This window comes from Trachymyrmex cornetzi, unplaced genomic scaffold (assembly GCF_001594075.2).
Source record: "Trachymyrmex cornetzi isolate Tcor2-1 unplaced genomic scaffold, Tcor1.1 scaffold16, whole genome shotgun sequence".
NCBI lineage: Eukaryota > Metazoa > Arthropoda > Insecta > Hymenoptera > Formicidae > Trachymyrmex > Trachymyrmex cornetzi.
Genome location: NW_017296201.1, coordinates 5,515,520 through 5,527,111, shown reverse-complemented (window position 1 = coordinate 5,527,111; position 11,592 = coordinate 5,515,520).

The window sequence follows — 11,592 nt, the reverse complement described above, 5'->3', positions numbered from 1 at the left end:
CCAATAGGTCCCCACGACGCTCGAGTAAATCCACATTTAGCCTCTCGGCCTCCCCTACTATAAGAACAATAAATTATAAAAACATAACGGTATTAACTAAATAAACTCATCGCTATATAGGATTGTAAAATAAATTCTAAATACATTATTAAATCGTTTTGTAGTCGTCAACGGATGTCTTATAGTAGAGTCAACAGGAATAGTCAAAAGCGTAATACAGAGATTTTGTAATACCAATAACCAATAATTAAGCCAACTATAAAGTCTAAAAAATATAATAGTTGAATCTAATGAAATTAATTTTAAAAATAATATATTATTAATAACATATGTCGCAAAATAAAAATAGTTGTATTAAATATGTAAAAATCTAAATTCTACAGAAGAGTCGTAAATTTTCACTCTTTTCTTTTCGGAGTCTTTGTAATGTTGTTTATAAAATAAGAATTCTATAGAAATAGTTGAAATTATGATATGGTGAGCAGTTGATAAGTATAATATTTAATATATCACTGATTTATTTTACTTTTAACTATGAAAAACCGAAAATATTTTTTATTTCTGAAAATATGCTATTTAGTCTGAAATAACTTATTGCAGCATGACTGCAATGTTTTTACGGAAATATTATATTTTTTATGTAGTATTATCGTTTATTGTTTTGCAACAATTTTTGGTCTCCCTTAAATGTTAGGAAGCTGGATAATTAAAAAAATATATGTTGATCAAAATTTTACGACGGTCATCGGAAAAAACGTGTGGCGATTAATTCTCTAAATTTTTGGCGTGAAATCTCACTCCAAGAGTTGAAAAATTTGCACTTTTAAACAAAGAGTGGCGGATTTTCACTTCTTTTTTTTAGAGTGAGATTTCACGCTAAAAATTTAGAGAGTACAATTTACTAGTATACATACAGCACAGAAACTTATAGTAATATTGCTGAAATGTTACTGCAATATTGCTGAAACGTTGCAATTTTACTGAATGATGTGTGTTGTATAGGAATTGTTTTACAGATTTAGCTTTCATATTAGAACCGGAAATAAAAGGAATCTTTTTCCAAGCTTTTTACACTCAAATCATATAATTTTTATACCTTGGCTGCTACATTTAACACGCGCATGAAAATGTAATGATCCGCCGACATAAAAAAAACCTAGCGAAACGAAGTAGCGACGTATGTTGCTACTGAAACATTACAATCTCGTCACATAGAGCGCAGCGAACAGCAGCCATTGTCATGTAAAAGCTTAATATCCTCCTTTTCAAAAGTTAAATCGTATTTTACCGTTAGAGTTCGAGAACTCCACGCTGACATGCTAATTCCACTTTCTAAAATGACATGAAACATTTACGTAAATTTTGCGAAATACATTACACCCTGGCGATAACTGATGGCTGATAGCGATCATTACGGTTGTAATAATTTCGCATATGTCGGACGATAGTCTGCTAACGGCAACGTTATTAACAATGCTGACCAGTTACGCCGAACAAACAGTAAGTAAAAGGAAAATATTACGCATGGAGAGAGAGAAACGATTCCAGTTTCGTGCGACTGACGATCTATCGCGCGTACCCGGGAGCTTGTTTTATCAACAAGCGAATTCGCGTTTTATCACGTTCGCAGTTAGAGCGCGAATAATACGCTTTGAATAATGTATTTTGATTTAATACAACGCGCACCGCGGCGAGCGCTGTTATTTACCCTCAAAATTTGTCTCATTGATTCGCCGCGCCGGGGTAACTACGAGGGATAACGGCCTGCGTGTCTGCCGACTGTCGACAATTAGCGTCACGTGAAATTGGCACCGGATGGGCGCGACCGCGAAAACCAATGATAATTTCGCTAACGTCGTTACCGAACACGTGTTTTACGCGCGCACCCCGGCGACGTTTATGCGCGCCACAAGATCTCGGTCACACAGCGGAATGCAACGAAACGCACTGGGAAATTCCGCGGCTCTCTTCTATATCCACCCAGCAGGGCATTTTATCGCCATGGGATCCGGGGATGACTGTTAACTGCTCTCTCCTTTTCTCTTTGTCTCTCTTTCTCTCACGCTTGCGCATGAATAAGTCAAAGGTAAATAAAATAACTGCCGGCAAACCGAGGTATTCGCCGGGCACTCATTACATTTTCTTACGAGCGTTTTTTATTGAATTTTTAATTATGTGTTGCGACAAGTATTGCTACGCGGATGATGTTAATGTAGAATAAATTGCGGAGGGTACTCGCGGCTCGTACGAAACAAGTTTTTCTTCTCGGCGAAGTGACAGGAACTTTCGTTGATAAAACGCGAAGCTGTATGACACGCGTGTATAAAGTATGCGTAATTTATGTCGCGCATCATCACGTACTTGTCAGAAAGTATCATCCTCTACGATACGGTCTTCATTGAAAGTACCGCAGTCTGTTCATTCAAAAGGAAGAAAACATTCCGCCGCCAGGGGCTTCGATAAAGCGATCGGGTCTTATGCATCATGCGTGAAAGTATACGGTTTACCACAGTCGACCCGATATAAAATAACGAAGAGGGCAACGATAACGGGTATCAACGTTTCCTTGCACCCCGCCTAAACTCCCTGACGATCTCTTGCGCTTATCTGATGCCCCAGTTCACTAAGTTATTTCCGTGCGGTGGTAGATGCATCACGTAATAGATTTACCGATGTGACGGGCCAATATTACCTCCCTCTAGACATCGAATATTTTTCTGTTTGATTTCGCAAGGAGGGTCGTTAAAGCTACGTATTCAGATACCCGTAAAACTTAAGTATTGCCAGATATGATTAAGTTTAAGAACAGGAACATCATATACATATAGAGAAAGGATGCTTTCTATTTGGTGACACCAATCGATACAAATGATGGTCTATCTTTGTACTTATTACACTGAGAGGAAAAAAATGGTTGCAAGTACTATAATTTAACTATAATTTATAGTTATTTTTTTTTTTTTGGATTAACTATAAATTTATAATTGTTTTAACTATGCACATTATAATTCTGCTTTAACATTGAAATATGATCATTACGACTATAATATGTATTAAGTTTCTCCTTACCATATCTCTTAGTTATTCTTACCATGTAAATAATTAGTGAATGTTAAGAAAATAGTTATATTCACTATAATGACGATTGCATTTATTACATACAAATGTAATTTTTATTTACCATTCGTATCTTACTATATTAATAGTTCAGATAATCATAGCTTATAGTATAATTTTTCTATATTTGTAAGAATATACATATAAAATTATTATACATATAAAGTTTATTGTTACTAATATTATAGCAAAAATAACTAGGGATGCACCGGATCGTAAAATTACCGGATACCGGGTATCGGATATCTGGACAGAATGTAACATCGGATATCCGGCATCCGAGAAGGCAATTTCTTTGAATCGAATATTTGACATTTTCTAGATATGCAACCGGATTCCGAGAAAGTGTTCTAAAAAAAGCCTATAAAGAAAAAGATTATAATTTTGCAACAATGTATAAGATATTATAGTATTATGAATATGCATACTTATCTAGAACACTTGTATAAGAAAAAATTAACAATTTAATGATATCAAATTTCAACCGGATATATTCCTAGATATTAATGATATCTGACTATCCGGTCGGATAGTAAAAAACTTCTGGGTAATACCGGATACTTTCCAAATATCCGAGACATCCCTAAAAATAACCATCAAAATGAACCTCCTATATATTATAATTTTTTAACCATGCAATTATAGTTACAAATACCAAATACTTTTATCTCTGCGTGTGTGAAGAATGACGTTTGTATCGAATTGTGTGTTTTGACAATTGTGAAAGAATTGTATCCGAACCACGTGTCCGCTGATCATATCAAAATTCGAATAAACGTGCAAGAAAAGTCGGAAAGATGATATAGGGAATAAAGAGAAATATGCTCTCTCTCCTGAGCTTTATTCAGAGAATACTAAGCAAAGTCGTTACACGAAATACAGCAATATCGAGAAACCGCATCGTAGAGAACAATAGACAAAGTTACGAATGTGTATATCGGTGAGCCTCGAAGTCAACATCTGATCAGCTGATAAACTGTCGCGAATTCCGAACATTTCGGTACCAGTAATAAGCAATAGTCGAATATAATAGAGCATTTAAATCATTTACGTGACTGAAATCGATAACGGGCACGAAATATCTAATTACAATAATTAAACAAACCTAGGTAATTGTGCACTATAGAGGAACTAGCCCCGACGACCTTAACCTTGATAATAAATTATCACGGTTATGATCCTAAATATAAACCTGAATATAATGAATATAATCGTATACATAAGTTTAATCCGAACACACGAAGAAAAATGATTGAGTAATTTTTATAAAATTGTATTAGTAAAAAAATATCTTGGCTATTTTTGCCGAACTTATGACTTTACTTACCTGAAAGTAAAAACCTCGTAGGTGTAAGATAAAAAGTACGCTACAATTACAGTAAATCACTAAAAGTGATTTATTTTGACACATTGCTAAAAGTACACTACAATTATATTACACTACAATTACAGTAAAGTAAATCGTACTATTCTTAAAAGACAGTAAGCACGAGCAACTCTCGAGACTTTATATACTTGTATTTTCTTACCGCGTAGTAAAGTAAATTTTATCACGCTATGGTAAAAAATACTCATCAATAAAGTACGTAAACTCTATTAAGATGTATAGTAATTTATAAATTTATTTTACGAAATGTAAAAAAAGTACTTTACGGTATAACTCCACACAATAATCGTTCATTTACCAGAAAAGTAATGTAAATTTTATATAAGTCGCCCGTTCTTATATAGATCTTCCAATTCCATGAAATTTAGTAGAATTCTAACGTATACTATTTTACATTTTTCTCCATGTGTTAGAAAAATATTTAAAGTTTATCATCTTACCGACTATTGTCGTTTATGGAAAACAATTAGACTAAGATAGACAAGCACACGATAGACAAAGTATCGGCTAATTACTATATCGTTTATAGAAAATCCTTGACAATGTATGTATAAATTAGGGATGCACCGGATTGTAAAATTACCGGATATCGAATATCCAGATAGACTGTAATATTGGATATCCGGTATCCGGTCGGATATCCGAGAAGGCAATTTCTTCGAGTCGGATATCCGATCGGATTTCGAGAAAATGTCTTCTAAAAAAAAAAGCCTATAAGGAAAATGATTGTAATTTTACAACAATGTATAAGGTATTATAACACCATGAATACACATATTTATTTCTAGAACATTTGTATAAGAAAAAATCAACAATTTAATGATATCAAATTTCCACCGGATACTAATGATATCCGGTTATTCACCGGATAGTAAAAAAGTACCGGATAATACTGGATACCGGATACATTCCGGATATCCGATGCATCCCTAGTATAAATCGCGCACATAAATACGATACAATTTTAATTGTTTTCAACCTAATAGTTGGCCGACACTTTATTTACCATGTATTTTTGCCCTAAGACGAAATCAAATTTCATTCTTGTGACGCGTATATTTTCATCGCATAACAGGACGAAATTACTATCTCCCTCACGTTCATTTACAAGGGCCCATCGCGCGAAAACAGCAGCGCAGGCTTGTTCGCGATGGGAGCTTGCGAGTCTTCCATATTGTTCACATTTATCTACGTAAAAGCAGCAAGCGGCAGGGAAGCAATATAGGCCCGGACGACGCACAAAGTGCGGCAACACACACTCCACGCATTTGGCCAGCCATTAATCTCGAGCTGTTCCAGACACGGCATACTCCGTCCCGGTTGCTCTCTGCGGAACCGTTGATCCTACATATGTACATATTGCGCCTAGCCACCTCACTCGATGTTTCGATTAACCAAATCGCTCTCAGCAATTATTGTATTACGATTATTCTGCCATTTAAGCGGAGGATTAAATGCTCTTACTTTATGCTTCCTACCGAATGCTGCATTTTCGATTTTGCTCTATTGTTACGATTCTCCCTACTATATATGGTTTTAAAAAATAATGGCAACAGATAAAAATAATGGCGGCGCTGTATCACTGTGATGAATTTTTCATCGCGAGCGATAGGCCGTTTGCGAATAAATATTTAATCGCGCATAGATTACAAATTATACAAATGTCCGTAACTGCATATTTGGTATTTGAAAATATGAATAAAATGTAATAACTTATATTTGGTATTTGGAAGTATAAATGAAACGTAACTGTAATAAAAAGAGAGAAACAGAGAAAAAGAAAAAGAGAAAGAGAAAAAGAGGGAAATATCAGATTTTTAAAGCTATTTAAAGTGTCGTGAGTTTCATTTAGATAATTTGGAATGTGTAATTTTGAATGTTACTGTAAATGGTAAATATTTTAATGAAAATATCTCGAAAAAGAGGATAATATTACAATATAGAGCCGTTCCTTCCATTTCCGGGGGCTTCCGTTTGACGGGCCACGGAAGCAGATTCATTCGGAAGCCGAAAGAATGCGCGATCGCTCCCGCCGCAGCTGCCGCGCGCATTTCCGTTCACGTGCAACGAATTTCAGTGGAGAATTCGTTAGCAGCTTTGAACCGGCGTACGTGACGACGGCATTTAAAGGCACTATCGGGTTAACGGCTCGCTCGTTTCTCCTAGCGAGGCAGAGGGGCCTCCGGACATTCGGGCTTGGGAATCAGTGATTCACGATGCACGGGCCATAAAACCCGGTGTACACCCCATAAAAATATCCGGCTGGTGCGTATAGGAAAAGTGCGCCCGCGCCGTCGGTGGTGTTTTATTTCCGATCACATGTCGCGCAGTTCGCGGGACATTACTCGGGATTAATCCCGAGCGTGTTGAAAATGCTGGGCGCATCACCAACGCCGCGCAATAATTTATTAATCCTCGCGCTTACGTGCACAGTAGCCCCGGATCCATTTCTGTAAAAACACGTGGCGGTCGTGGCAATTGTAATTAAACGCAGATGTCGTCCCTACAAAGGTTACGGCTGGAACGAATGAGATTTCGCGAAATAAAAAAAATACGTGCGGTGTAAAAAAAAAAATTTGTTTTTGCGTGCGTTTCCGCGATGAAAAGCACTGACACGTTTTGACAGCGATTTGAAGATAACTCTTGGTTTTGAAACATCTGTAGCGGGAGGGAAAGGGTGAATAGGCAGCCTTTTACGTGAAATTCGCGAAGGGTTAATAGATAAATTTTATTCCGGTCGAGTAAGAGAGGAAAAAAGAGAAGTATCTGTCCTATGCATGCACGCATGGACACAGCCAGTCGTACATGTAGGCGCGTGACAGCTAATTTATAACAGCTGTTGTAGGTAACTTTTTGCCAAGCGCAGGGTGACATCGTAACGAACGATAATCGCGATCACTGTATCCGGTATCGGAGAGGAAGGCCCTGTAATATACTTTACGATTTACAATCAAGTGGAACCGTGTAAAATGGCGGTCGCCTGTGTACGCGTATAACGGTGTATGACTTATTAATCCCAATGCGACCCCGAAAACAAGCGCCGCTGCTATGCGTTTTAATTAAATGCAATCTCCGTCGAGCGAAATCGAGGACGCTCGGGACCGTGAAATGAGTGATCGCGAAAGACGTGAAATAAATAACGCCGACAATTATACGCGCTCGAAGATCGATATGCATATCGCGGATCCACGAAATTTCTTCCTTCCTTTGAATCGAACAGATCGGGGTAGATGACGGTGCCGAAGGGAGAATGATATAACCCGGAACGTGTATTATAGTATGGTGTAGATACGAACAAAGAAGACCTCTCGATCGTCAATAGACATCGCGGAGACGATACGGGGATGTAAACGTATAACAGTGAAGAGATGGTGAAAGTACAAACGATAGGGAAGAAGTGCATATTTCGCGAAATGGTAGACTTGCCATGGCAAGAACCGGGGTGGATCGTAAAATAAAAGCTTGTGTGTTTCACCCTTTATTTTCGTAAAAGCTGATACTTTACAAGACGGTTCTGCGGTGCGCAACGCTTAATATTATATCCGCCATCTTTGATCGTCGATCATCTGTCGATTCGAATTCAGCAATATCCGCAAAAGCGCGGCGCATGCATTAAAGATCTCGCGCGCGGCGCGGCGTCGCGACATAATTTTCGGCTCCGCGTAATTCGCGTCGACGTGTCATCGAATTACTCGACAAAGCGCACTTCGCGAGACGTCGATTAACTCCCGTGCCGAGGGACGCATTCAATTTTGCCATATTGAATTACCGGCATAACTCGCTTAACTCGCGCACGCAATGATCCCCGCGAAGGAGCGGATCGCGAAGGGATGCTGGCGGCAGGTGGGCGAGACTAATAGGATCTTTCTTAAGGTCGCTCGGGTTAAACTGGATCGAGATATGAAGCAGCAGCCATTTGAATGAGGAACTTGAACCACTAATGGGAGAGGCAGTTACGGTTATTATATCACATCGAACACAACGCGCGTTCCGCGTCGCGAGTCGTTGAGCAATTAAGACGCCCAGTTTTTTCCGGTAACTTTGATAAATCACAATACCGCTGTGTGTGTACCGCTTGACCGAAACACTCTCGAGCGGCGAACTTTCCGAGCAATTAGAGCAATTGGACATAACAGTTACCGCCGTTACCACGCCGGTTGTACGTTATACGCGCGAATGGCGAAACAGTTACAAAACGACACTCGAACCTGTTGTTTCTTGATTATTCCGTCAAATGCATTGCATTGCGACCAGCGCGGTGCACTCGATGCGTAATCCGAATAGGAATGGGCAATTTTTTATACAGTGCGAACATTCGCGGGCGGTTCGCAGTTTAAACACGTTTTACGATCATGCTACAAACAACGCTAAAGAATTATTTTCTACGAATTAGCGCTGCCAGGCAAGAGGACTTAACAAGCCGGAGAAATAACGGTGCGATAAACCAAGCGAATAATCAGCAGGCTGCAACGGAGAAGCGCGGATACGAATTAATATCCGTTGGTGCGTGAGAGCAATCAAATTTCTGCGAGAGTAACTCCCGAAATATGTAAATGGTCCGAAGCCACAGAAACGGCCGCGGTAACAAAAACGATAAACCGACTTTGCGGAGGCTTATGCCCTTTTCCTCCGCCTCACCTCACCCGCTGCGTGCCCGGCAAAACGCAAGCGACACACAGCCGCATGCGAGACCGATGCGCGACGCGTACGTGGCGAACGTGCCCACTGCCGATGGTACTTTTATCTACCGCACACGGAAAAGGATTGAAAATGCTCGATGCGCTCGAGAGAATTTTAAAGGGTTTAAAACCGGTCAGCCGAGGTCCTCTCCCCTCGGCTTTGATTGAAATCAGTTTGTCGCGATTTTATTACCTGGGGATGGACGCGGCATCCGTGGTGCAGCGCGGCGTGGCGCATCAGAACAACCCTGGTGTTACGGATAAACCTCCCTGTTCCTCGTGGCAATAAAAGGCTGTATCACACGCCGGGTTCAGTCCGCGAAGCACGTCCACCGTACGATTCTTTAAGCGACATTCACACCATCGGACAAAACAATACTGAACGATCGAATGAGTGCGAATGGGGATTACAAACGTTCGATCGAAAGCTTTTTGTTTAGGAAAAGGGTAATGACGGAGAAATCCATAGGAATGGTTCGCGTTTTCATCGAGCTAGATAAACCGATCTCTTCGTTTGGTAATAAAACGAAATCCTAAAAGTGTAACACCTCCCCCTCGTTTTATAATTTTATTTACGCTCTATATATTTTATGACTGATATTAAGGTACACAATTGGTGTTAAATATATGTATAATATATAAAACATGTTATATATATTTGTAATTTATGTGTAAAAGATCATTATTATTATGTCTAATAAACCTTCTACAATAAGTCATTACTTAAGCTTTAAGTCTTAAGCCGTAAGAAATTGACCAATCGAATGTGAGAAAAATAATCTACTATGATTGGTCAATTTCTTGCGGCTTAAGACTTAAAGCTTAGGTAATGACTTATTATAGAAAGCCCATAATACATGAATCATTTGTATATTAAAATGTCTTTATATATAGATCTATATATCTGGAGACACGATAGTATCTCGATGCTAAAACAAGAACAGTAAAATATATTATTATTAAGATGTATTAATATTAGGTCTGATATACATGAACCGTCCAAGAAAATGTCTTTATATAGAGTAAAAGCACTAAATGCAGACCAGGCACTAGTTCCGGGTCACATATTATATTTAAATAATTATAGTATTTTCCATCAAATGATGCATATCACAAGATTCTTTAGCATTTGTTTTATCCTTTTTCTAGTGTCAGTTTTTTATTTATTAGAAACAGCGCTGCACATTTTATTGATGTCGTTAACTAATAAAACGTGAGAGATAAACTAAGTATGTATAAGAATAATATAAACTATGTATCTTTAAAAATTCATTCAAAGTGTAATAAAGATTGCCTTATGGCTTTGACAGGAGGTAGTAAATAGCATTAGATTTCATGAAAAAAATCAATATCATGCTCAGTTGAAATTAAAACATAAAAGGATAAAACATTTGTTGAACTAATTCACAATTAATACATGGAGTCTAATTGTGGATAATTGTCATCACGTCATTTAATTAAAATTAAAGCATAAAACGGTACCGAAATGAAATAAAATCATCCATAATATAATCTTTATGATCAATTATAACTATTAAATGTTTTATTAATTGTTCGATATCGTTCTAGATAAAAATATGAATTTTTTTTTAAGAGCTGATCCACAGCTAATGGCCTCTTACCCTAGATATTACATTATATCAGAGAATGGAAAGTTATTTTTTTAAAATAGCAAATTACAGTTACTCATTATCGAGTAGAAAAAGTAACAAGTTACCGCTTTTTAAGGAGGTTCTCGCGTTTGATGAAATATAAGACAAGTCTATAATATACGCGCGCGTGTAATACAAATGTTAATAATATCAATAATATCTAGAAAAAATTTCATTGACTTTTACCGTATTTTGAAGATATTTAATTCTAAATTTATAGAATTTTTTACATTACAAGTTGGAGATATAACATTATTCTGTAATTATCCTCTTTTAAATTGAGACACTTGCGTATAAGACAGCAATTTAAAAATTTATAATTATAAAGTAAACACTTAAGTTTGTTCTCGTAAAGTTTCATTTTAAACTGACCGTACAGAGAGAGAGAGAGAGAGGGGGGAGAGAGAGAGAGAGAGATAGAGAGTTTACAAGAAATTTATATTCTTTAATGAAAAAAGCTAGAATATATGTCAAATGGACGATGCATATACTAATGAACATCTTACAACTTTTATTTTGTCATTTTGAAAATATTTAGTAATATATAAAATTAACAATAATTATGTATAATGGCATATATAAGATATTGTTAGTAATCTTTTTATTCCATTATTTTAATTGTTTTACGTTACTATTAGGAATAAACTGTCTATTGAGTAGGAAGTAGCGCGAGAACCTTCTTAAATTTAACTCGTTACTTGAGAAGAAGTAATTTTTCCGTTATTTTTTTAAAATCGACCACCAATTACAGCGACAG